This window comes from Trachypithecus francoisi, unplaced genomic scaffold (assembly GCF_009764315.1).
Source record: "Trachypithecus francoisi isolate TF-2019V2 unplaced genomic scaffold, Tfra_2.0 Lachesis_group13, whole genome shotgun sequence".
Taxonomy (NCBI): Eukaryota; Metazoa; Chordata; class Mammalia; order Primates; family Cercopithecidae; genus Trachypithecus; species Trachypithecus francoisi.
This window is the reverse complement of record NW_022681458.1, coordinates 117,584,512-117,612,402: the sequence shown is the minus strand read 5'-3', so window position 1 is coordinate 117,612,402 and position 27,891 is coordinate 117,584,512. Positions and strand designations below refer to the sequence as shown.

Sequence of the window (27,891 nt, the reverse complement as noted above, 5' to 3'; positions counted from 1 at the left end):
GTATATATATGTGCACATGTATGTGTTGTGTGCATATATATATATATAATGCTCTTGTCTTCTGTTTGAGTAGGCTGAGAAGGAGGAGGGGGAGCAGTGATTGTTCTTGCAATCTCAGAGGTAGCTAGGAGGAAGAGAATCTGTACAAATGAACACATGAAGTTCTCATTTGTAGTGTGAGTTAAATAATTGTACACCTGGACATAGAAGTGGAATGACAGACACTAGAGATCTGGAGAGTGAGAGGGTGAGGGGGGCAATAATAAACAATGGTTCAGATATCCGGATTCCTTGATCCCAAATGGTGTACAATTATTTCCCTTTAATTTGTGTCCATTTACCAGCAAGTTTGAGAGGACTGAGCCAAGCTCGGAAAGGCATTCAGCCCTAAAATCAGATGTGCGTGACAATGGGAAGAAGTCCCCTCTCCCTTTCTCAGAACAAATCCAAGCTTCCTTTATACCCCTTACCCACGGGAAAGTTATCTTCCAAAATGTATTTCTGCTGGAGGCAAAACGTTTTATATTTTATGAAAAACAAACTTGTAACTTGGTAAAACTGAGAAATTAATATTGGAAAAACAGCAGGGCACTCTCTTGGGACATAATCTTTGAGACACTTCAGCAGCATATACCGCTTGTAATTGGTCCTGAGAAAATCCAGACAGCATAAACTTGAGAATGTTCATGAGGAACAGAAAAGTACACATTTACTCACATATTTTACATTAAAGTTTATCAAGGGTAGAAATTCAAAAATCTGTTTTACTATGAATGTTCACATGAAAGTACAGACATTCACCTACATTTTCCTGAAATTATTTAAAAATTAATTTGTCATTGGTAACAGAAACTTCCAAACATCTCCATTTTACAAGTCTCATTATCCATATTTCCTCTAAAATATTCGGAAGTAGAAAACAAAAATATAGATTAAAATAGCTCATATTTTTCAAATTTAAAATAATTGCTCAGTAACTGGGAAGAAAGGTTTACACAAATTGGAAATTCTGTATGTATATAGAAATTAATAAGGTGAGAAAATTTTGGCAAATAATAGGGGGCTTCAATAAGTTCATGCAAAATAACAATGATGAAAAAACTATGCATGAACTTTTAGCTTTTGCCTCAAAACACACATATACTAGTTTATTTGAACTTTTTTTCTGTTTTGAGACAGGGTTTCACTCCCCTCACCGAGATTGCAGTGCAGTGGAGCAATCTTGGCTCAAAGTAACCTCTGCTTCCCAGGCTGAAGTGATTCTCCTGCCTCAGCCTTCCAAGTAGCTGGGACCTTGCCCAGCTAATTTTTGTGTTTTTTGTGGAGGCTAATTTTTGTATTTTCTGTCAAGGCAGGGTTTTGCCTTGTTGCCCAGCCTCCCAAAGTGCAGGGATGACAGGCGTGAGCCACCATGCCTGTCCCTGTTTTAACATATCTGAACAGGATTTAAAACATCAGTCTGAAAACAGCCACATGAATTCTGCCAAACTTGAATTCTGCCAAACTTGAATTCTGCCAACCTGAAACAAGAACAACATCAAATTTATGGTGAAGCTGGGGTACCAAAAACGGTGAAATAAATTATTCTTTATGAAAAGTCTATGGGAAAACTGACCTGAAGGATCAGTCATTTACAAACGGATACCTTATTCTAAGAAGAGGTAAGACAATGTTGAAGAGGAAGCCCACAGAGGAGGGGCAGCCATTCCAATTTTGGAGAGAAAAAAATTGTTTCTATGCCTAACTGAGGAGGACTGACAATAACAAGAGATATTATAGCCAACACCACAGACATCTCAATTGGTTCACCTTACACAATACTGACTATAACGTGAAAGTTGAGAAACTTTACATTTGATGAGTCCCGAATACCCTTGTGCCTAGATCAGCTGTGGACAAAAGCAGAGCTATCAGTGACTATTTTGAACAAGCAGAATCATGATCCTGAAGCATTCTTTTGAAGAATTATAACAGGGAGTGAAACTGGCTTTATCAATAGGATCCTGAAGGCAAAGCACAATTAAAGCAATGACTACCAAGAGGTAGAAGTGGCCCAGTCAGAGCAAAAGGAAACTTCTCAAAAGCAAAAGCCAGGAGGTTCTGGGGATGCTCAAGGCATTTTACTTGTTGACGTTCTGTAGGATCAGAGCACCATAATATCTGCTTAGTAGGAGAGTTCTTAGAGAAATTAGCAAATACTTTTGCAGAAAAGTGCCCTGTAAAACTTCAGTAGAGTCCCTCTGCACCACCAACACTTCTGTTCCTTCCTCTCGTCAAACACTGGTAATTTTGCAGATTTTCATGGGAATTATTAGGATCAACATTACAGTCCTGATTTGGTATCTTCTGACCTTATTTTTTCTAATCTTAAAATAACTGTAGGCCGGCGCGGTGGCTCAAGCCTGTAATCCCAGCACTTTGGGAGGCCGAACGGGTGATCACGAGGTCAGGAGATCGAGACCATCCTGGCTAACACGGAAACCCCGTCTCTACTAAAAATACAAAACTAGCCGGCGAGTGGCGGGCGCCTGTAGTCCCAGCTACTCGGAGGCTGAGGCAGGAGAATGGCGTAACCCGAGGCGGAGCTTGCAGTGAGCTGAGATCTGGCCACTGCACTCCAGTCCGGGCGACAGAGTGAACTCCGCCTCAAAAAAAAAAAAAAAAAACTGTAAAGGGCACCCATTTTTCTTTAGTTAATAGTAGAAGACTGCATTGACATGGCTAAATTCCCATTCAGAACCCTCAGTTCTTTAGCAATGGACTGAATGGTTGGGATAATCCCTTAATACAGTGTCTTGACCTCAGTAGAGATTATAGTGAGAAATAAAGTTGATATTTATATTTTTATTTTTAATTCCATTTTTCACTGACATTTTTAAATCTCTTCATAATTCACATTTGTCTCAAAGGTATTTAAATTTAGAAATCATATCAAGTAAAGTTGGTGCCACGATGGCCGAAGAGAAACAGCTCCAGCCTCCAGCTGCCAGCATGAGCAACACTGAAGATGGGTGATTTCTGTATATCCAACTGAGGTACCAGGTTCATCTCACTGGGGCATGTTGGACAGTTGGTGCAGGACAGTGGGTGCAGCCCAATGAGTGAGAGTTGAAGCAGGGCAAGGCTTCGCCTCACCCAGGAAGTGCAAGGGGGAAGGGAATTCCTTTTCCTAGCCAAGGGAAACCGTGACACACAACACCTGGAAAATTGGGTCACTTCCACCCAATACTGTGCTTTACCAAGGGTCTTAGCAAATGGCACACCAGGAGATTATATCCCACACCTGGCACGAGGGTCCCAAGCCCACAGAGCCTCCCTCATTGCTAGCACAGCAGTCTGAGATCTAACTGCAAAGTGGCAGCAAGGCTGGGGGAGGGGCGCCCACCATTGCTGAGGCTTAAGTAGGTAAACAAAGCAGCCAGGAGGCTCGAACTGGGTGGAGCCCACTGCAGCTCAAGGAGGCCTGCCTGCCTCTGTAGACTCCACCTCTGGGGACAGGGCATAGCTAAACAAAAAGCAGCAGAAACCTCTGCAGATGTAAATGTCCCTGTCTGACAGCTTTGAAGAGAGTAGTGATTCTCCCAGCATGGAGGTTGGGATCTGAGAACTGACAGACTGCCTGCTCAAGTGGGTCCCTGGTCCCCGAGTAGCCTAACTGGGGAGCCTAACTGGGAGTAGCCTAACTGGAGTGGACCTCAAGCAAACTCCAACAGACCTGCAGCTGAGGGTCCTGACTGTTAGAAGGAAAACTAACAAACACAAAGGACATACACACCAAAATCTCATCCATACATCACCATCATCAAAGACCAAAGGTACATAAAACCACAAAGATGGGGAAAAAGCAGTGCAGAAAAGCTCAAAATTCAAAAAATCAGAGCACCTCTCCCCCTCCAAAGGAATGCAGCTCCTCACCAGCAACAGAACAAAGCTGGAAGGAGAATGACTTTGACAAGTTGAGAGAAGAAGGCTTCAGTTGATCAAACTTCTCAGAGCTAAAGGAGGAACTACGAACCCAGCACAAAGAAACTAAAAACCTTGAAAAAAGATTTGATGAATGGATAACTAGAATAACCGATGCAGAGAAGTCCATAAACAACCTGATAGAGATGAAAACCATGACACGAGAACTACATGAAAAATGTACAAGCTTCAGTAACCAACTCGATCAACTGGAAGAAAGAGTATCAGAGATTGAAGATCAAATGAATGAAATGAAGCGAGAAGAGAAGTTTAGAGAAGAAAGAGTAAAAAGAAATGAACAAAGCCTCCAAGAATACGGATTATGTGAAAAGACCAAATCTACATCTGATTGGTGTACTTGAAAGTGACGGGGAGAATGGAACGAAGTTGGAAAACACTCTGTAGGATATCATCCAGGAGAACTTCCCCAACCTAGCAAGGCAGGCCAACGTTCAAATTCAGGAAATACAGAGGACGCTACAAAGATACTCCTCAAGAAGAGCAACTTCAAAACACATAATTGTCAGATTCACCAAAGTTGAAATGAAGGAAAAAAATGTTAAAGGCAGCTAGAGAGAAAGGTCACGTTACCCACAAAGGGAAACTCATCAAACTAACATCAGATCTCTTGGCAGAAACTCTACAAGCCAGAAGAGAGTGGGGGCCAATATTCAACATTCTTAAAGAATTTTCAAACCAGAATTTCATATCCAGCCAACTAAGTTTCATAAGTGAAGGAGAAATAAAATCCTTTACAGACAAGCAAATGCTGAGAGATTCTGTCACCACCAGGCCTGCCCTACAAGAGTTCCTGAAGGAAGTACTAAATATAGAAAGGAACAACCAGTACTAGCCATTGCAAAAACATGCCAAAATATAAAGACCATCAATGCTAGGAAAAAACTGCATCAACTAACGAGCAAAATAACCAGCTAACATCATAATGACAGGATCAAGTTCACACATAACAATATTAACCTTAAATGTAAATAGGTTAAATACTCCAATTAAAAGACACAGACTGGCAAATTGGATAAAGAGTCAAGACCCATCAGTTTCCTGTATTCAGGAGACCCATCTCACGTGCAGAGACACACATTGGTTCAAAATAAAGGGATGGAGGAAGATCTACCAAGCAAATGGAAAACAAAAAACGGCAGGGGTTGCAATCCTAGTCTCTGATAAAACAGACATTAAACCACAAAGATCAAAAGAGACGAGGAAGGTCATTACATAATGATAAAGGCATCAGTTCAGCAAGAAGAGTTAACTATCCTAAATATATATGCACCCAATACAGGAGCATCCAGATTCATAAGACAAGTCCTTAGAGACTTACAAAGAGACTTAGACTCCCATACAATAATAGTGGGAGAATTTAACACCCCACTGTCAACATTGGACAGATCAACGAGACAGAAAGTTAACAAGGATATCCAGGAATTGAACTCAACTCTGCTCCAAGCGGACCTAATAGACATCTACAGAACTCTTAACCTCAAATCAACCGAATATACATTCTTCTCAGCACCACATTGCACTTATTCCAAAATTGACCACATAGTTGGAAGTAAGGCACCCCTCAGCAAGTGTAAAAGAACAGAAATTATAACAAACTGTCTCTCAGACCACAGTGCAATCAAACTAGAACTCAGGATTAAGAAAATCAATCAAAACCACTCAACTACATGGAAACTGAACAACTTGCTCTTGAATGACTACTGGGTACATAACGAAATGAAGGCAGAAATAAAGATGTTATTTGAAACCAATGAGAAAAAAGATACAACAGACCAGAATCTCTGGGACACGTTTAAAGCAGTGTGTAGAGGGAAATGTATAGCACTATATTCTCACAAGAGAAAGCAGGAAAGATCTGAAATTGACACCCTAACATCACAATTAAAAGAACTAGAGACACAAGAGCAAACACATTCAAAAGCCAACAGAAGGCAAGAAATAACTAAGATCAGAGCAGAACTGAAGGAGAGACACAAAAAACCCTTCAAAAAATCAAGAATCCACAAGCCGTTTTTTTTGAAAAGATCAACAAAATTAATGGACCACTAGCAAGACTAATAAAGAAGAAAAGAGAGAAGAATCAAATAGATGCAATAAAAAATGATAAAGGGGATATCACCACCGACCCCACAGAAATACAAAGTATCATCAGAAAATATTATAAACACCTCTATGCAAATAAACTAGAAAACTTAGAAGAAATGGATAAATTCCTGGACACATACACTCTCCCAAGACTAAACCAGGAAGAAGTTGAATCCCTGAAGAGACCAATAGCAGGCTCTGAAATTTAAGCAATAATTAACAGCCTACTAACAAAAAAAAGTCCAGGACCAGACAGATTCACATCTGAATTCTACCAGAGGTACAAAGTGGAGCTGGTACCATTCCTTCTGAAACTATTCCAATCAATAGAAAAAGAGGGAATCCTCCCTAACTCATTTTGTGAGGCCAACATCATCCTGATACCAAAGCCTGGCAGAGACACACCAAAACAAGAGAATTTTAGACCAATATCCCTGATGAACATCCATGCAAAAATCCTCAATAAAATACTGGCAAACTGAATCCAGCAGCACATCGAAAATCTTACTCACCATGATCAAGTGGGCTTCATCCCTGGGATGCAAGGCTGTTTCAACATATGCAAATCAATAAACGTAATCCAGCATATAAACAGAACCAAAGACAAAAACCACATGATTATCTCAATAGACGCAGAAAAGGCCTTTGACAAAATTCAACAACCCTTCCTACTAAAAACTCTCAATAAATTCAGTATTCATGGAACGCATCTCAAAATAATAAGAGCTATTTATGACAAACCCACAGCCAGTATCATACTGAATGGGCAAAAACTGGAGGCATTCCACTTAAAAACTTGCACAAGACAGGGATGCCCTCTCTCATCACTCCTATTCAACATAGTGTTGGAAGTTCTGGCCATGGCAATCAGGCAAGACAAAGAAATAAAGGGTATTCGATTAGGAAAAGAGGAAGTCAAATTGTCCCTGTTTGCAGATGACATGACTGTCTATTTAGAAAACCCCATCATCTGAGCACAAAATCTCCTCAAACCGATAAGCAACTTTAGCAAAGTCTCAGGATACAAAATTAATGTGCAAAAATCACAAGCATTCCTACACACCAATAACAGACAAACAGAGAGCCAAATCATGAATGAACTCCCATTCACAATTGCTTCAAAGACAATAAAATACCTAGGAATCCAACTTACAACAGATGTGAAGGACCTCTTCAAAGAGAACTACAAACCGCTGCTCAATGAAATAAAGGAGGACACAAACAAATGGAAGAACATTCCATGCTCATGAACAGGAAGAATCAATATCGTGAAAATGGCCATACTGCTCAAGGTCCTTTATAGATTCAATGCCATCCCCACTAAACTACCAATGACTTTCTTCACAGAATTGGAAAAAAACTCCTTTAAACTTCATATGGAACCAAAAAAGAGCCCGCATTGCCAAGACAATCCTAAGTCAAAAGAACAAAGCTGGAGACATCACACTACCTGACTTCAAACTATACTGCAAAGCTACAGTAACCAAAACAGCATGGTACTGGCATGAAAACAGAACTCTAGACCAATGGAACAGAACAGAGCCCTCAGAAATAATACCACACATCTACAACCATCTGATCTTTGACAAACCTGACAAAAACAAGAAATGGGGAAAACATTCCCTATTTCATAAATGCTGCTGGGAAAACTGGCTAGCCATAAATATAAAGCTGAAACTGGATCCCTTCCTTACTCCTTACACAAAAATTAATTCAAGATGGTTTAGAGACTTAAATCTTAGACCTAAAACCATAAAATCCCTAGGAGAAAACCTAGGCGATACCACTCAGGACATAGGCATCGGCAAGGACTTCATGTCTAAAACACCAAAAGCAATGGCAACAAAAGCCAAAATTGATAAATAGGATGTAATTAAACTAAAGAGCTTCTGCACAGCAAAAGAAACTACCATCAGAGTGAACAGGCAACCTACAGAATGGGAGAAAATTTTGACAATCTACTCATCTGACAAAGGGATAATATCCAGAACCTACAGAGAACTCAAACAAATTTACAAGAAAAAAACAAACAACCCCATCAAAAAGTGGGCAAAAAATGAGAACAGACACTTCTCAAAAGAAGACATTTATGCAACCAACAGACACATGAAAAAATACTCATCATCACTGGCCATCAGAGAAACGCAAATGAAAACCACAATAAGATACCATCTCACACCAGTTAGAATGGCAGTCATTAAAAAGTCAGGAAACAACAGGTGCTGGAGAGGATGTGGAGAAATAGGAACACTTTTACACTGTTAGAGGGATTGTAAACTAGTTCAACCACTGTGGAAGACAGTGTGGCGATTCCTCAAGGATGTAGACCTAGAAATATCACTTGACCCAGCCATCCTATTACTGGGTATATCCCCAAAGGATTATAAATCATGCTGCTATAAAGACCCATGCACATGTATGTTTACTGTAGCACTATTCACAATAGCAAAGACTTGGAACCAACCCAAATGTCCATCAATGACAGACTAGATTAAGAAAATGTGGCACATATACACCATGGAATATTATGCAGCCATAAAAAAGGATGAGTTCGCATCCTTTGTAGGGACATGGATGCAGCAGGAAACCATCATTCTCAGCAAACTATCACTAGAACAGAAAACCAAACACCGCATGTTCTCCCTCATAGGTGGGAAATGAACAATGAGATCACTTAGACACAGTAAGGGCAACATCACACACTGGGGCCTGATGTGCGGTGGGGGGAGGGACAGCACTAGGAGATATACCTAATGTAAATCATGAGTTAATGGGTACAGCACACCAACATGGCACATGTATACAAACCTACACGTTGTGCACATGTACCCTAGAACATAAAGTATAATTTTAAAAATCATATCAAGTGTGAAATAAAGAAAATTATATAGAGGGAGAACAGAATCTATAAATATGCATGTTTGTGTACATACATCCATATACATACATATGTGTGTGCATGCAGTAATTTTATTCTCCTAAAACAATGCCTCTGCCTTCCACCCTCACTGTACATGTCCTAGTCCTGTGATGTCCCTGGAACTGAGCACCTGATTTCCTTTTCTGCCTCCCACCTGAACAGGGAATAGAAATGGAAACTAAACGCTGTGGTTACTGTTGTGAAAATCCATGTTCCCCACAGGCTAGTTTGGCATCTTACATTTCAGTTCCCATTGTAAAAAAAAAAAAAAAAAGCAAGCAACAAACAAAAACTACAAAAGAAAAAGTGAAATATTTGAAATTCTAGAGCCACAGAGGTTCCGGATTCACCCACCACCCACAGTGACCTCTGCCGCCCTCCAGACCTGAGGGCAGTTGTGCCTGAACAGCCTGCCTCTTCACCATCCATGAAAAGAGGTGACCTTAAACTTCAATAGATTTTACTCTGTTCAAAAGGAACCAGGTCAACATTCAAAGTCAGTGATCTGACAACGCTAAGCTTTGGCCGGAAGGTATTGGAAACATTTAACGTGCAGTGGATGAAGCAGCCTGGCCCCACTACACACAACACACTTGTGGGGACTCAAAAGAGGTTACTCAAGATCCGCTAGGTAGAAGTGAGGATAGACCCAGAAACATGGGGGGTAGCGGGGTCCAACCAGGAAGGCTCAGGCCCTGACCTCCTCCTAGGCCCTGCCGCTCCAGAACTTGAAGTTTTTTCTGACCCGGAAGTGGATTTCACGGATGGAAAAGAAGTTCAGTATTTCTGGTCCAGCCCAGTAAGCTGCTCCCGTCGCCCAGCCTTCCACACCCCTGCAGACGTCACAATCCCTACTCCCACTAACCTGAAAAGGGAGCTATGCATTGCCTGGAGACGGTCCTTGGCCTGCAACCCCGCCATGGGGTCCTGGGACTGTGTCCATTTCTGTTTAAAATTGCTCTAAGGCTGGTCGCTGTCTTGGCCTTCCCTGCTTCCTCTCTGTTCACTTCTCCCCTCCTCAGCCCATATGAAGATTTTACGCTGGAGATGGATTATCGCCCCTCTTGGAACATCAAGGACACCACCAGGACACTGCACTGTCTCTTTGACCCTGGGATTCTGCAGACCTCAGTATTCTCCTGAGGTCCCCTCACTCCCTACCTCATTTTTTCCATCCTTCTGGGGCCTGGGTCTACTACACCTCAGACTAACGCTTCACAGTCACATACAGAGGCAGCCCCCTTCATCCTTGGGCTCTGGCCACAGTTCACCTGCTGCAGGACACTCAGTGGCTTTCAGTAGTTCATCCCGACATCCCGTTGGAAGTGGGATTTCCTGGAAGGAAAGCAGGACCCCAGAATTACACTGAATTCTAACACAAGAGCCCAGATTCCCCTTCTGCATGGGATATTAAGCTGCAAACACTACATAGGCACTTAATGCTCAGCTGCCCTTTTAACATCTGGTCCAGTTATGTCCCCCCTCCTTGGAATATGTCAGAAAATATATTTCCACCTAGAGTTGTTGAAACGCATCATCCTATGTGATTCCAGACCATCAGGGTGTGCAATGGGTCCTCACCAGAACCTCCACTCTGCTTGGAAGACTTAGAAAACCCTGAGGCTGCTCAGAGGGTCAGATTCCCATTTCTGTGTTTCAGAAAATCTTCAGTCTTCCCCGGACAAGTGAGGAGACGGAAAATGTCTAGTCTCTGGTACATCTTTTGCAAGCAATGGTGGCTCCCAGGAATCAAAACTATCAATGAATTTTTTTTTTTAGACTCTGGTCAAAAGAAGAGTCATTCTGCAATTTCAGGTAGGATAGAGTGGTTCTGTGGCTCCTGAGGTGATTTTGAAAAGATCTTGACTCTCCCAAGGACCATGGAGGACATTTCTGGCATTTCCAGACCAGGAGGAGTGGCTGATGGACCTCCAGTGTTACTAGGAAAACTTTTTGTTGGACAGCTTTGCTTTGGCTTTCAGGCCTTCACATAGGTTGCTTAGATCATAGAAGTGCTTCTGCATTTCCTCACAGGCTCAGGATGCCTTCTCAAGTCGTCCCTGCAATTATGAGACAGTTTCTGTCTCCAGAGGTCACTTAGAATCACACAAGAGGCTTCCCTTTCAAAGGGACACCAGACAATATAGCCACAGTTCAGCCAAGATTACCTGTGTTTACATACCTGTAAAGTAACACTCCTGTAAAGTAACTGTAAAGTTACCTCCATTAACTTGGACATCTTTCATGAATAGAGAAACTCTAGTGATTGTTATATAACAGCTGTCACAAAAATTAACCAATAAAAATAAATGATAGATGAAAAATAATTAATAATTTTGATAATGAACACAATTACCTAAATAGTAAGAATTTTAATACTGGTGACAATATGAACATAAGGATACAAAAATCAATGTGGAGATTCTGCTAAATATATGAAAAGTTCACAAATTGGGTCCTCCTTGTGTCATTTGGAGTCAGCGTCAAAGAATTTCACTATGAAACGTGTTCCATGATGGCACACATGAGAAACAGGAGGTGAAAGGAAAGCAAGCCACATGAGAGCGTGGGCTAATAGCACCACTTGTGTGCAAACCTCTCTAGTCAAGGACTGCCAGCCAGAGGTGAAGAGAGTTTGGCTTGTGTCTTACCTACCACTGGTAAAAAGCTTTCAGTAGTGCAACCAGATGGCTGGTTTGGCCTGGCTCCCTGCAAAGAAGACATGTATCTGATTCCCACCAGCCCATCAGTCCTGGAACTCAGAATCCTACATGCAGTAAACATGAAGCTCCGTCTCCATAGCTGACTTCCCCTCCTTACTGTCCTTCTGCCATCTGGTATTTCAGGTGCTCTCCAGATCTGGACTTCTTGGCTCCCCTACCTTTACCAAGTGAAGTCAGGATGTATCATTCTCAGTGTTCTCCTGCCAGTCCAAGGTGAAACTCACCAAGACAGGCATACCCTGGATGGACTTCCTTGGAATATTTAGAAAACAATGAGCTTGCTCAGGGGTGGTGTGAGCTCTAGGAGGAGAGTGACAGTCTCCCATGGACACCGGAGAGGACTTAGAATATTCCCAGAGGCCTAAGCAGTCCAATCTGCCCTGGAAACATCAGGAATGATATACTTGGTCTTCCTGAGGCTCCAAACTTTTTCTAAATAAACTCAGAGGTTACAGAACCATTTTTCTCTCGGGTACTGAAGTGGAGTTATTTGCCTTCTGCCAGCATCTCACTTTTTTTGTTTCCTAAGGTAGCTTTTGAGCCCAGAAGTAGATATTCCTTGTATGTGATTTACACAGCGAGCTTCCTAGAATGGCCATGCATCTGGATACTTTCTGCGTTCACTCAGGTATTCACAAAATGCTGCAGTTCTACTGAAAATCTATGAGATGACCATTTGATCACCCGAGCAACTTTAGAATGTGTCTTCTATGGAAGCCCTGGAGCCTCCCTTCTGATATTTCATCCATTGCTGGTACTGAGTACCCAGGGCGAAACCCTCCATCAGACATTGTCAGCATTTCCAGGATGGAGATGGCACTTACGTGATGGGGCTCAAGAATGAGATGGTAAAAGACCAGCCAGGAGTTGAAGTCTCAGTAGGCTTGGGGGCTTAATGTTCGATGCACACCAGACTTCTGAGACTCAGGAAGCGGGTGTGGCTCTGTCTGCCCAGTGCTTCTCATCTACAGCCTGGACCAGCCATTTCTTTGGGTGAACTACTGAAAGCTTTTGTGTGACCTGTGTCAGGCAGAACTCTGGCCAGACCCTTTTCCATAGTCCATTTGTAATGTATTTCCACGTGACACAGGCATCTCCACTTTTGCCCAAGCCCTCATGTGGCTCAGAATCATTCTCCCTACTGCCACTCTTCTTTGTCATCACAGAAGATATTTCAAGATGCAGCCCTAAGCCTCTCCCTGTAATCAATAACATGAGGGCTCATATGGGAACAATGTCACAGGCTTACAGGAATATGTTCTTTAATATCTGCTTTTTTGGGCCGGGCGCGGTGGCTCACGCCTGTAATCCCAGCACTTTGGGAGGTCGAGGCGGGCGGATCACAAGGTCAGGAGATCGAGACCACAGTGAAACCCCGTCTCTACTAAAAATACAAAAAATTAGCCGGGGGCGGTGGCGGGCGCCTATAGTCCCAGCTACTCAGGAGGCTGAGGCAGGAGAATGGCGTGAACCCAGGAGGCGGAGCTTGCAGTGAGCTGAGATCCGGCCACTGTACTCCAGCCTGGGCGGCAGAGCGAGACTCCGTCTCAAAAAAAAAAAAAAAAAAAAATCTGCTTTTTTATTATTCTCTTCATTGAAATGACATTTATATCATCACCATTATTATAATAACATTATTATATATTATTATAATAATGTTATAATTATATTATTATATAATTATATATATTATATTTTTATATATTATATTATAACATATATATAAATTATATATAACATTAATATATATTATTATAACATTATTAATGTTATTATATGAGTACAGTTCCTTATCATGGATATATCTGTGGTAGTTATTATACAATGTTGAATAATTTTTTTTATGTTCTGAAGACTTTAATTTGCTGAAGATGATTAAAAGACAACCTTAAAACATACATACCACCGCAACCCCAAGATTCCTACTGTACTACCTGGTGTCCTGTAGAAGAATAAGCTTCCTGAGTTATTCTTTTATTTTTCAGGCAAGTATCTCTTCATACCAGCATAGGAGACTGATGAAGTGCACCCTGATCTTGCCATGGGCTCAGAAAGAATTCATACATTTGCTTTATGTGCTAGCAACTCTGTGTGTAGGCCTGTGAGCCCTAGAATGCACTTTCTTTCACCAACTAGTCCACCTAAAATTTCCTAAGTCAAATTCCCCCTCCATGCTTGGATAGGTCGTGAATGGCTTTCTGTAACCCACCTAAGATAAAGGGATACTGCTAAACCAGGTTTGTGGCCAAGAAACTTTTACCTGGAGTGGCAGGAGAGGGACTACCTGTTCACCAGAGTCTCTGCAACATTTTCTTTCCCTTCTTCTTTTTTTTCTTTTGTGATAGAGTCTCGCACTGTCACCCAGGTGGAATCCAGTGGCACAATCTTGGCTCACTGCAACCTCCGACTCCCAGGTTCAAGCGATTCTCCTGCCTCAGCCTCCTGAGTAGCTGGGTTACAGGTGCATGCCATCCCACCCGCCTAATTTTTGTATTTTTAGTAGAGACGGGGTTTCAGGCTGGTCTCAAACTCCTGACCTTGAGATCTGTCCACCTTGGCCTCCCAAAGTGCTGGTATTACAGGCATGAGCCACCGCGCCCAGCCTCTGCAACATCTTCTAAGTCAGTACAGTAGTTCTTTGAACCACCTTTTCAGTCAAAGAACTCATGAAAAAATCCTCCAAGAACTTGTGACCTTCCGGAAATTGTCTAAATCTCTACAGGTGTCCAGAGTCATCCAGAGTTGTATTGCAAACCACTGACTGGGTTCCACCACTATCAAAGCAAATGCAAAATATGCCATGCTCACCAAAAAAAATCCAGAAACCATGGTATTTAGCTCTTTCCATCTTTCTTGCCTCCTGCAGGTGGGAGAGTACTGAGTATGACGCCCTCCTACAGCCTCTGGAGGACATGCCAGTGCCTAGAGGTACCAGTAGAGAGGGGCCATGAAAGAGCAGATGACAGCCAGGTGGCTGAGAATGACATTGTCCTGGGGTTTATTGCTTGTCATGAACTCTGCCACTGGGCAACGTGCACGTGTCTGGACCCGTGCCTTCTCTGGATCCCTGCCCCATCAGCCAGCTATCTTATCTCCTGAAAGCTGGTAGGTGTTGGTCAGCATTGTGTTGCAGGACCAGGGTTTTATTAAAATTCACTCTTAGGCTGAAACACCAGAAGTTAACACAGGAGTCCCCAGGTGTGCACATGCCAACCTCCAGATTGTTTTTCTTCTCGTTCTAGATGTTCATCCTTGCTTTCTGGGACTTTAAATAACCCTACACCACACCACCAAATCTTTATGCCTGTTATCCACTTAGGGAAAACTTGTATGTCCCAAGCCCATAGAGTTAGTATTATTATCAGTATTATAACCACTAGTACTAGTATCATGATGATCATCATTCCTGTTAGTATCCAATATTTTTATTACTACCATTGTTAATATGGATTTTTCATTATTGTACAGCAAGGAATATAGTTTATCCATTCACAAATGGTGTTCAGTTACTAAAGATGACTACAAGGCATGCTCTGCAGACATATACACACACCAGCTGTCCTGGAGACCCAGCTTTGCCACCAATTGCTCTTTCATAAGATGAGCTCCCCCAACACCCACCAGTTTTTCAGGACTCGACCTGAGCTGGTTGGGCTAGACCCGGAAAAGTTTCCTATTCTCAGCTGTACCTGGAAAAATTTTAAAGAATCTTCAGAGGCACAGTAATAGTTTTTGGCAGCTTCCAAAACCAGGGAGGGTTTCTTGGCCATTCAGAGCCATTCAAATATTCTAAATAAACTCAAGGAACCAGAAACCCCACTTGCAGTCATGAAATACCAGTGAATGGCCTCTGTGAGTCTCTTGAAGTTTTTCAAAGATAACCGCCTGGAAAGGCTGGCCAGGAAGTCACCCAAGCCCATCCCTCTGCAGGATGTTCTATGTCAGCCAGGGACCCAGTGAATTGCCATTGAACAGAAGGGAGGAACAGAGACAGCATGCTTGGGCTTCTGGAAACATTCTAAGTGCCCTTGTTGGCCCAGAAAAGACTGGTGCTGCCATACGAGGCACAGATATGGCAACTTATCCACTCTAGGAACCACACAAGGTTTAAAGGCTCCCAGGAAGTCCAGGAAGGGCAAACATGGCCTTTTAGAGCCATCAGATTTTATTCTAAGTCTACGTGGGAGACAGTGCACTTGGCTTCATAAAAACACCAGTGGAGGTGCTATCACTTGCCCCAGTATCCGGTCTTTTCCACCTCATCTCAGAGCCAGGCAGCCACCATTTCCCAAAGCTGCTGTGCAATGAAAGGGGAATATTCTAGGTGCTCTCCTGTGCCCATGAAATTCTGTGCCTGCACTGAAAGGCAGGAGTTGTCCTCCGGAATGCTCTTCAGGAATCTGACAACACTAGTCAAGATTAAAGAAGTTCGATTCAACGTCATACAAAAGCAATCACCAAAAAAAAAAAAAAACAAAATGCACAGTGAGACAAAATGATGAACACACCTGCTAATAATCATGAATGACAATAACAACAATGATGATCTTAGTGATAATGCCACCAACACCGTTAATGGCAATAACAATAAACCTGAGGTAATGGGTGTTGAGTTTCGGATTCACCGATATGAAGGATGGCGCCAATTTCTGGCCTTACAGAAATAAAGGAAAAGTAAACACCTGAAGGAGGAGGAGGTGAACCTGGATAGAGCTCCCGCCGGCTTCTGGGCGCTCCTTGGTGGAAGGAGAGGGACTTGGTCCTGAGCCTGTCCAGGATCCACCTGCACCAGAACCCGGGAGTCACACTTCCTGGATGGGCTCAGTCCCACCCAAGCCAGACGCCCCGGAGACCCAGAGCCCGGGTCCTCCAGCCCTCGCTGCCGCCGCTCCTCGCGGAGCCCGGGCCCCCCACGCCACCTCAGCCTCAGCGCGGCTCTGCGGAGGCAGCGCCAAGGATGCTCCGGGCCCAGCGGGGGCATCCGGGCCCAGCGGGGACATCCGGCCCCAACGGGATACCCGTGCCCTGAGGGCGCGGAACAGCGGGGTCTGTGCAGGGCCCGCCATCTTGGGCCTTGCAAAAAGAGCGGCCTCTTCAACGACCCCACCCGGAACCTCCCGGGAGACCCCAGACCCAAAGCCAGGGCGGCGACGCCTCCATCACGCTGGGTAAAGAAAACTCAGGTCTTCCGAGGACACCGGGCTCGCCGCGGGAAGGAGACCGCGCATGCGCCCTGCATGGCCAGAACGATGGGTTTCATTGCCCTCTGCCGGCCATGAGGTGGCAACACAGGACGTTTGGCCTTGACTGCTTAGCGGTGGACCTGAGTCTGAATCACTGAAATTCAGGTATGGATTATTCAGTACCTTTCTTTTGGAAGATCAAATGGAAATTGAGTACGATATCTTGTGCTTTAATTAAAGAAGATGGGAATAAAGAAACAAATTCGAAAGTTAGTATACAAAAGTCGATTGATTCCCTCTATGTGAAGGGAAGAAGAGCTTGAATAAGAGAAGCATTCTGTGTTATGCTTTAATGCTGGAGATCTGCCACCATGCGTTTGTCAAATCCCGTAGTATTTCACAGCACAACTAGTACATCTTAATGTGGCTCAGGACTACATATAATGTCAGCCGCAGTTTGAGGGTAAATTACATATTTAATTAAATAGATTAAACAATAAATAATGTTATGAGTTCTGCCTGGACACAATCCTTGCCTCTCCAACCAGTTTGCCAAGGGCTCGAATCTCTTGCTCATTATCCTCACAATTGACATAAACCCTGGCTGCAGAGTAAAATCAATCACTTGTGGAGATTTCTTAATATAATGATGTGTCCATTTCAACCATGAATAAGGCCATTTAGCCTTAGTAAGGCCTATCATATTAAGATTGTGTCTGTTTTGCAAAATTTCAAGTCATCATCCCACTTGTTATTCAGGAAACATTTTCTCTTGAGTTTTAGGTTCAGTACTGAGGCTCCTTGATGGACAATACATTTTCCAATTCTGAGGACAAGGCAGAGGAGGCCCCCTCTGTGAGAACTTTCATTTTGCTTCTGGAAAAGTACATTGAATCAAATATAGGAAAGGCTTGCATGGTGGCTGACCGGTTCGGCTGTTTTATCATGCTGGTGTTTCATCTTCTGGACAGAAGTAAAAGGAACACAGCTGTGTCTGTCTCTGTGTAATAACTCAGGACTTACCTGAATAAACTCTGGGGTGTCATGAGATGAACTGCTACCTCCACTTAGAGAGGTTTCAGGGACAAAATTTCAAGAGATTTCTGAGGGATGGAAGAGTAGGGCTGCCTCATTCTCTGATCCCAGGTAACTACTCAGAGACAGAGGCAAGTGCTGGGGACACCCAAATGCATATACCAGGTGTCTTGGATTCAGCCTCCATTTCCTTGCTAAATCTATGCAATGACACACTGAGAAATCTGGCAAGTGGGGCTGAAGATCCCCGATGTGTCAGTTCCAGGGTTGGATGGAAACAACTGGTTTTAGTGGACACTGGAGTAAAGGGAGGTGAGCTGTGAGGAAAGAGCTGTTGAAGACTGGGGAGACTCAGAAGTTGGGCTGGAATCTCCACCCATAAGCCAAGGAGTGCAGATGCAAATCGATTTGTTAGGACTGCGTAAATGAAAGAAGGACTTCGCCAACACACTAAGTTTTTCAACAACCGACTTTATTCTTTCAATATTTGTAAGTATTGATCTTTTGGAAATGTTTAATGAGATTTCTTATATAACTCTGCATTCAGTTTATGCCCAGGTCACTTTGCTATGATACATTTATGTGCTGCATTTTTATGAATAGACATTTTCTCAAATTTCTGAATTATTTTGCTAAACTATGTGTTAAGAGTTTTTTTCTAGAAGTTTACCTTCTTGACTCACTTTTCTGCTGAGAAATCTGTCAGGTTTCTCCACAGTGATTTTCAAGTTTGATAGGTCCTCAATGTGAGAAACTTAGTGTCAACTAAGAAATGAATTACCACTAAAGAATCTTCTCCTTTCAAGATGCTAACCGTGTTTTGTCCAGTGTGAAATCTCACATGTGCCACAAGTGTTACTCTGTGAAGAAAGGATTTCTCATGATTTTTCAAGGCATAACTTCTCCAGTAAGAAGTGTTTGGTATTCCAAGAGCATTCATTGCCCTTGGAAAGACGTTTCCTTCTTATTTAGCTTATAAAGGATTTCCTCTCTTATTTTCCATTTTAGCAGCATTTTATCACTGTGTTTTCTTGTGAACATCAAGCCTAGTGCTTGGCTGAATGTTTATTCACAGAAAATACAATTAAAGGGTTCATCCAAGTAAAGTTTTCTTACGTTATTTGACAACAAATTGCACCTAAAAACATGTTCACACTGAACGCAGAGCTAAAGATTCTCTACCTGAAATCCCACACATTTTTAGTTATTAAAACTGTTGCTGAAGACTTTTAGTTTCTTATGTTGACAGTTTCAGCTCTTTCGTGTCATTTATGATCAGATCACTCACAAGTCTTTGGTACACACATGTCATACAATTTCTCTTCCATATGAATGTATTGATGTGGACTGAAGAATAAAGGTAACTGAAGTAATGTCCATGTTGATTACAGTAATTCTTCAAAATGTGAGTCCTTTGGCATGTTTAGATGTTACAACTACAGCTGAAGTCTCTTCCATATTCCTTACATTCGTCATTCCTAACACCATGTCATCTAAAGTCAGAATATGCTCTGAAGACATTTATGATTTTCTCTCCAGGGTGAATTTTCTGATGTTATTTAAGATTAGTACATTGACTGAAGGCTTTCCCACATAAATGGCATTCATAGGGCTTTTCTCCAGTGCATGTCCTCTCATATCATCTAAGGTCAGAAGATAGACTGAAGGCTTTCCCACATAGAAGACAAGCGTGTGATTTCTCTTCAGTGTGAATTCTTTTATGTCCTCTAAAGCCAGAGCTTTGACTAAAGACTTTCCCACTTTTATCACATTTATAACGCTTTTATCCAAGGTGAGTTCTCTCATGTCTTTGAGGGTTAAAGGATTGAATAAAGCCTTTCCCACACTGATGACACTTGTACGGTCTCTCTCCCGTGTGAGTTTTCTCATGTCTTCTAAGGTGAGAACACTGAGTGAAGGATTTTCCACATAGATGACATGCAGGTGGCCTCTCTCCAGTGTGAGTCATCTTGTGCCATCTAAGGTGAAAGCAATTAGTATAGGCCTTTTCACATATGTTACATTGATACGATTTACCTTTAGTATGAATTTGTCTATGTGGTTTAGGGGACAACTGATTACTAAGGGATTTTCCACACTGTTTGCTGACGTAGGGTTTCTTTCCACTCTGAGTTAACAAACACTGAGTCATTGTGGAACTGTGAGTGCAATCTTCTCCCAAATCATTACATTCAAAGGGATCCTCCAGAATGAGAGAGTCCTCCTTTAGGGACAAAGATTAAAAGCTCTGAATGATTTACCAACATACATCTCTACATTCATTTCACCACCTTTGAATCCTAGACCAACCATTCAGTGGTAGAGCCCAGTTGAAATCTTTCCAGTGTTACTTGTGTGAAAGGAAATTAAATTTTGGCACCCCAGACTCATTTAACCAAAGGGAAAAATCAAGCTGGGAACAGAGTCACACAAACCTGCCTCCTCCTTCTGGTTTCTAAATAATATGGCTACAAGAGGAAAAGCTACATGCCTCCCCCATATTTTGCCCACAAGGAAATTCCTCATGAGCTGTTAAAATTACACCATGGCAAGGCAAACTGATAGCTTGTCTTTCCAGGTGCAGTCATCCCCAGTTCACCAGACACAAATGCATATCCGATTGTTTCCCAGCCCCATTTTGCCTATGTTGTCTTATATAAAATGCAGCTTTCCTGCATTATTCTTCTGCCTCATTTGTTTATGTCATCTCATGTAAAAAAAAAAAAATCCAGATTCACTGAGCCAGAAAAATGCATGAATGACTATTTTTTTTACCCACCTTTTACATGAAAATTGTGTACTTCTCAATATCCCACCTTTTCCCCCGTTAAATTTAGAGAAGATCATCTTTGGAGAAAGGTATACACCTGTCCCCCAGGTGCATGTCCTTAACTCTGGCAAATAAATCTCCTAAAATGGTTGAGACTTGTCTCGTCATTTTTCTCGATTGACACTTGCATACACATTATCTCCTGCAGACACAGATTCTTTTCTCTTTTGTAAGATCCCAACTGCAGAGTTATTCCATTAATTGTGATGATATCAATATCTTTCAACGTCTGAGCATGAGCAATGTATATGCACTTGTTCTATTTTAAAGATCTCATGTTATGGTTTAGAGCACAGGTCACTTTATTCACTGAATTCATAGTATGAATTTTTTTTTTTTTTGCTTAGAAAGCACTTAATGCGAGCCTAATTGCACTCAGGTGACTGTGTGTCATTACTAACTTAACCCATTATCAGGTCTTTAGCTTCGATGACTGGTGTACACAGCTATAAAACTCACCATTGTCATACCGGTGGATGCATCTTTTCTGATAGGATGCATGGATATCGTGTGTTTTTTCTTAAGGGCACTTTCCTTGTCTGAAATAATTGAAAAATAAATTGTTACCTTGATATTATGGTAATAAAATTGGAATGTATGGTAATAAAATTGGAATAAAATATGGAAAAACTCCAAGGCCCATTTACTTTTTTTCAAAAATTGACACTTAGATGTGGCAAATGTGTCAAATGAAGAAAATACTTCGGCAGAAGAAAGAGATTGTACAGGGTCAGCAATTAGAAAAGAGTTTTACAATTAAAATGTGAAAAGAGTTAAAATGGAGATGAGCTATCAGGCAGGTAAACAGAGGGATAGTCTTCACAGGGCTATCGGGAAAAGAGTCAGCATGTGACAGTTTAACCCCAACAAGTACATGAATTATCCTTTTCCCGAAAGTAAAAGAAAAGGCAAGAGGACAAAAGAGTAGCATCTGACATATGAACAAAGTGATAATAACATGTAAGGAATTCTGCTCCAGTCGCTTAACCTACGTTTTAGAAATTACCACTCATTTAATAAAAGCGCTAATTAATATTTGACTGATATTATTCATTGACAAAGCACCTCCTCCTATTAGAGCACAGGAGCCTGTTGCTTACCCAGATTCTGGCCTTGGAGAAATTCTCTTCCTTCCCGCCAGGGCGCTTTTCCTCGCTCCGGCTGAAAAATTACATAGGATTTGTTTGTCTGGTACCCTGTTAGTGGAAACAGTACTTGTGTTTTGAGTTCACTGTCAATAAATGTGCATTATCACCAACTGTAAGGCAGACTATGAAGGAAGAATAAAAACAGTGAAGGTCAGCTCAGGCCACAAGACCTAGAACCCAGAAAACTCCCCAGGATTTTTCTGACCCAACATGAGACTAGAAAATAAATCCAAATGAAAGGTCCATCAGGAAAAGGAAATTCAAAACAGTCAGGACCTATGAATGCTGAGTCCATGCCTACGTTCCAAGACACAATGCATAATACACAGTCTTTTCAGAAAGAGATTAAATCTCTGCATAGTATGTTTATTATTATTCTCATGCAGAACAAAAAAAAAAACATTTGATTTACAAAAATAATTGATGTTCTATACCTAAAAGATATTGCTATTGTTTTCACTAATAGGTGTCAGCCTAAGCATAGCGACTAAAGCAGAAGAGTTATTAAGAAAATATTTAATTTAATACATTGAAAATATTCGTTAAGTTCCCAGGTCTGTTCTGAGTATTAGAAACTGAGTACCAAGGAAATCATGAAATCCTTGTCAAGATTACATTCTAATTGAGTGACAAACTAAATAAAACAAAATAAAATAAAGATATTTCTTTCAGACAGATTTAGAGAGCTCAAACTTTTTTCAGATAAGATCTGTGAGAGAATCAGAGAAGAGATTAGAGTGAGATATGGGGAAACTGTTCCAACACTTATTGAATGAATGAGTCAATGTGTGTCTACATACCTATGTGAATGTTGAGGGACTCACCGAGGGACACCAGGTGACTGACGTTTTCCAGCATTACATCTCTGTACAGCTTTCTCTTGGATGTGTCCATCATCGCCCAGTCTTCCTGGGTGAAGTCAATAGCTACATCTTCAAACATCACTTTCTTCTAAAACATCACAGACATTTTAGTTTAGACAGAGAATCCCTTTTAATGTCCAGAGGAGGAAGGCTGAGATGACATAGGTAGGAGCTTCGTATGCAGAACACTCAGTGTTTTGGGTTTCAGCCAGTTCATTCCCAATACTAAGCTGGTATGTGCCTTTCAGATTCACTCACAGAGACATACCCACTCTTAATCCGTTAAACTTTACTATAAAGAAATATCGCATGAGGTGTGGCATAATATAGCCCAGATAATTTTCAGTAATGCGTTAATCACCTGTACATAACTGATGATAAAATTTTCACTTGAACCTTCATAAATAAAACAAATTTACTATGAATTTCAAGTAAATTACAGATTTGTCACAAGGCAAATAACCATGATTTACTACTTTTTAAACATGACCGTGATTAAATAAATTATTTCTCTAGATGAACCACAGGTTTCTCACCAATCAAATGGTTAAAAGACCTATTATGTGCTTTGAATAATCTAAAGAAGTAATAGAAAACATGTTTCCTATCTAGCAAATATTTATTAAATACAGGTCATTGGTCCCTTATTCATGAAAAAGTTAGAAAGTAATGAACCAGACTCCAGCATTCTTCAGAACTGAAGAAGTTTTACGCAGAATATAGGATTCAATTCATACATATTGTCACTCTAATGTTATGTAATTCAGGTGTTCAGGCCAAGGCTTAAAGACAGTCCAGCAGCACAAGACAAGACGGCTGAGGCTGCTACACTGAGGAAGTCTTAGTCTGATGATTCCTGTGATATGAAGCCTCCTGTTCTCAACTTTCTTTGGACAATCCAAACATCAGTTATCACTGCCTCTCTCTTAACTTTACCTTGTCACTTGGCTTGTTCAAGGCTAAAAAGGCCTCTTTACTGTTTTGTTGTTTTCTAACCAGCCCTTATAAAGCATTTCCACAGAACCCTAAATTGTACTCAATCTAGTATATTCCTTCTCCCGAGTGTGCAACCGTAATTAAGTAATTGTATTTCTTATATGTTACTTTCAGTTACCAGAAGGCAAAAAGGTTAATTATCAAAAGGTAAAACGAATGGGGATAAGAATAATAATGACTTCTTTAGGTGTCCTTTTGCAAAGTTTTTAAAAGCACAAATATATTTTATCAAACCCTCCTTTTTCCTCAACACTGTGCAGCTCTTGCCCAAGGCCTATCACACGGGCCTATTGAACTCAGCTGCTAGAACATCAGCCTCATTATTGGGCTGTGATCTTCTGCTCTTCACGCATCTCTATTGCCTGCATTCATCACAATCCTAAGTCTATTTCAGCCAACAGTACAGTTAACGGCTCAATTATTTCCCTGTGAGGTTATAGGATGGATAGAAGAAAAAGAAATACAAAAATGAGACCTCTCATGTCTTTTTTTGTAAATAGCCTGAATAGGGGCTGGAATAAAGCAGTGTAATATTAGAAATTATATTGATAATTTAGGAATCTTCGATACATGATACCCAACCTAGAGTCCTCAGAAAAGTTAATTGGAGGCCGGATACCTGAAAGTCTCCTGATTGCACTAGGAACACCCAGGCTGGGTGGATTTTGCATCATAAAAACAAACAAAAAAAAGAATAAAAATGAAACCCCCATGCAAACTGGAGAAAACTGCCCATTTGCCAGCAATATGGGTATAATTTCAGTAGAAAGAGGCATCCCCTACTCACTAGTGAATGCATTGTCAAGAACTCAGTTTCTCTCTGTCTTCTTCTGGATTTCCCCTTGCAGACACTTCAGGCACTAAGAAAAGCTGAGGTTGGAGAAAGAACACGTGAGACGCCAGCCTTGTATGTGACAGCACCTGCCCCGCAGCCTAACCAATACACACACACACGCAGAGGCCGCTCCTCTTTTCTCATGGTCAAAATTAGGAAGCCTATGACTACGGGTGCTGACAAGGAAGGAACACAGATATCTTGTGAAGGAGAACATCAAAAGCACTGAGTTTTGTATGTTATTGACACAAGTCCAGATATTCAATTTCCTCACTGACTTTAAAACACAGGGATCCCTGACTCCGCCCACATGTGGAATATGATTTCCACCTGTAGACCAATACTGTGGGATTTCTCAGATTTTATTATCCCAGCTTTATGTCCTAGCAATGTTTCTCCAACAGCAATCACAGCCTTCTGAAGCCTTAGTCCACTTTTACTTTCAATTTCATCTTTTGTATTTCTCCTTGGAACTCGGAAATCAATCAAGTGAGAATCTGTTTTAGGGTCAGGCGCGGTTGCTCTCACTTGTAAACCCAGCACTTAGGGAGGCCAAGGCAGGTGGATCGCCTGAGGTCAGGAGTTCGAGACCAGCCTGGCCAAAATGGTAAAACCCCATTTCTACTAAAAATACACAAATTAGCTGGGCATGGTGGTGCTTGCCTGTAATCCCAGCTACTCAGGAGGCTGAAGCAGGAGAATCGCTTGAACCCAGGAGGCAATTACAGTGAGCCAAGATCCTAACATAGCACTCCAGCCAGGGTGATAGAGCAAGACTCTGTATTAAAAATATATATATATTTTAGTATGGGGATGATCAATTCAGGAATTTCTTTCACTTGGAGGGTCAACACTCCCATCCTGCTGATCTAGCCCTTAAAATCCCCTGCATCAGAAATTCGCAGGAGTACCCTGGGTCACGGTGTTTCTGTCCTGTGTATACAGTCACAATCCTCTAGGATCCTCAGAAAATACACAATGACTTAGAGCTGAGAGAAATTTAGCAGCTCAATCTGATATTTTCCTAAGGTGGTATCTAAAATTCTTGCAATCATGGTTTATATTAGTCTCTGTTAGTTGCAATATCTCTGATCATCATGATACATATTTGCTGAGAAATGCCGATGTCCATGTATATATTCATACATAGATATGCAGGTATATAGATGCATATGTTTATATGAATGCATGTGTTTGAGACAGGGGGAAAACATGTATGTATTATTTGCCTGCTAAAAATATAAAAATAATTAAATATATTTTATGTACAAATGATAATTTTGTGTCATAAGCAAAAAATTAACTGACCCATTTGTACATGAAGTCCAGGAAAAATAAAAAGGGTAACTTTGTATTAATTGTGACATTGTGTTTACAGATATATTTCCTTATTTTGGTCTTATAATCACCCTGCTGATTGTAGTTTATTTATCAGTTTAATAAATGATCAACACAGTTTGAAAAATATGACAAAATTACAAAACTAGAAAATGACACAGCAATGCTTTTAAATATATTTTGCCTTGTCACTGCCTCTTCTTGCTTTTTTACAAAATTACTCCCCTAACCAAGGTTCTCTATGATTCTGGGCACTCCAGGATTTAGACCCCAGTTCCCAATCTTCACTGTATCTGTTTTTACCGCCATAATTTAATGCACATTTACAGACTTCAACAAGCACTTTTCAATATCAACTTTTTTCTTGTTCCTTGGACTATTTCCTACATCTGTTCAAGACTCCAGTAACATATGACTCCATCTGCCTGTCCCTTCCATGAATGTACCTGACAGTACATGTATTATGTAGTCTATCATTCAAGCAGGACAGATATTCCTTCCAAAATATAAGGTATTAGAGAATGTCTACAAAGCTTCAGTGCAACCAGCTGTAACCCTTAATATTATTACCATGTAAACTCTTCCTCGTATATCAAAATAAGATTTAGACGTTAGGGAATATTTGTGTCTGATTATAACCCAAACATGAACGAAAAGTAATTTAAATGGTCATATACAGACTGTGCCAGGGACAAAAAACGACACATATTATAAGAAAATTAAAGCACACTTATTTCATAAAGGACTCTTGTGTGGAATCTATAAAAACTATTTCAAGATATAGAGATTAAATGTATTTCAAAACACATACATACACAGGCAATCTTTAGGATACATTTTTAAAAACTTATGTTATGGGTCTAAAATTTTTACTAATTCATGGAAAAAATGTATTGACAAACTTCTCACCAGAGCAGGAATAACAACTTATGTATTTGGTCACTTCAAGATGAGAGCCTGCGCAGCTTAGTATCTCCCTCCAGATCTCTCTCTGTCTTTTTTTGTTTTTTGACAGAGTTTCGCTCTTGTTGCCCAGGCTGGAGTGCAATGGTTAAATCTCAGCTCACTGCAACCTCCACTTCCCAGGTTCAAGCTATTCTCCTGCCTCAGCCTTCCAAGTAGCTGGGATGACAGGCATGCACCACCACACTTGGCTAATTTTGTATTTTCAGTCGAGACGGGGTTTCTCCATTTTGGTCAGACTGGTCTGGAACTCCTGACCTCAGGTGATCCACCCGCCTCACCCTCTCAAAGTGCTGGCTCACAGGCGTGAGCCACAGAGACCGGCCCAGATCTCTTAAAACGTCATGAGGAAGGAGCCATTCTGCGTCCTCAATATTACCTTAATATTTGAAGGACATCCATAACAATTAAGAGGCTGACTTGTGACTTCCTAGCCCTTTCAGGGCTGTTTAGGCACATCTTAGTGAAGTATTAGGAATGCAGTATTAGTTCTCAAGTTCCTGGACACCAAAACCATGTTCTCCAACAGATCTTCAGTAAAAATAGCTGATGTCTATATTCTTTTGCCTGTCCTTTCCCTTCCTTTTAATTCAGAACTGCAGTCTCGAAAAGAGCTATTATTTAGTAGATTCTCTCAATTCTCAACAGCAGCGCTATACAGTGTTGAGTAACATCTCAGGTGCTAGGGAAACAGCAGCTGACATTCTAGCAATGCACAAATAGAAAAGCAAAGATCACCACTGAGTAAAAGGGAATAGATTTTTTAAAAGTATGAAACCAAAATGAATATATATCAGATTACACTATAAATGGAAAATCCTATTATCTTGACTGGATTGCAAGTCAAAACCTCTCATGGCTTCCAACATCCAATATATTCAAAGCAGTTCAGGAATGGTGAAAGTGGAATGGAATTTAAAATTACTCTAAGGTTGCATGTGTGAAAGCACCATGCCCTGAAACAAAATATTTATTTTTAAAGTGCATA

At 41.2% G+C, this 27,891-nt stretch overlaps 3 pseudogenes; all 3 read right to left on the bottom strand.

Moving 5' to 3' along the window:
• The window catches only part of LOC117094239, an 18,605-nt pseudogene extending 1,584 nt beyond the window's left edge, over positions 1 to 17,021 (bottom strand).
• The window catches only part of LOC117095273, a 1,129,150-nt pseudogene that overhangs the window by 213,999 nt on the left and 887,260 nt on the right, over positions 1 to 27,891 (bottom strand).
• Positions 19,264 to 20,166, bottom strand: LOC117095271 (annotated as a pseudogene).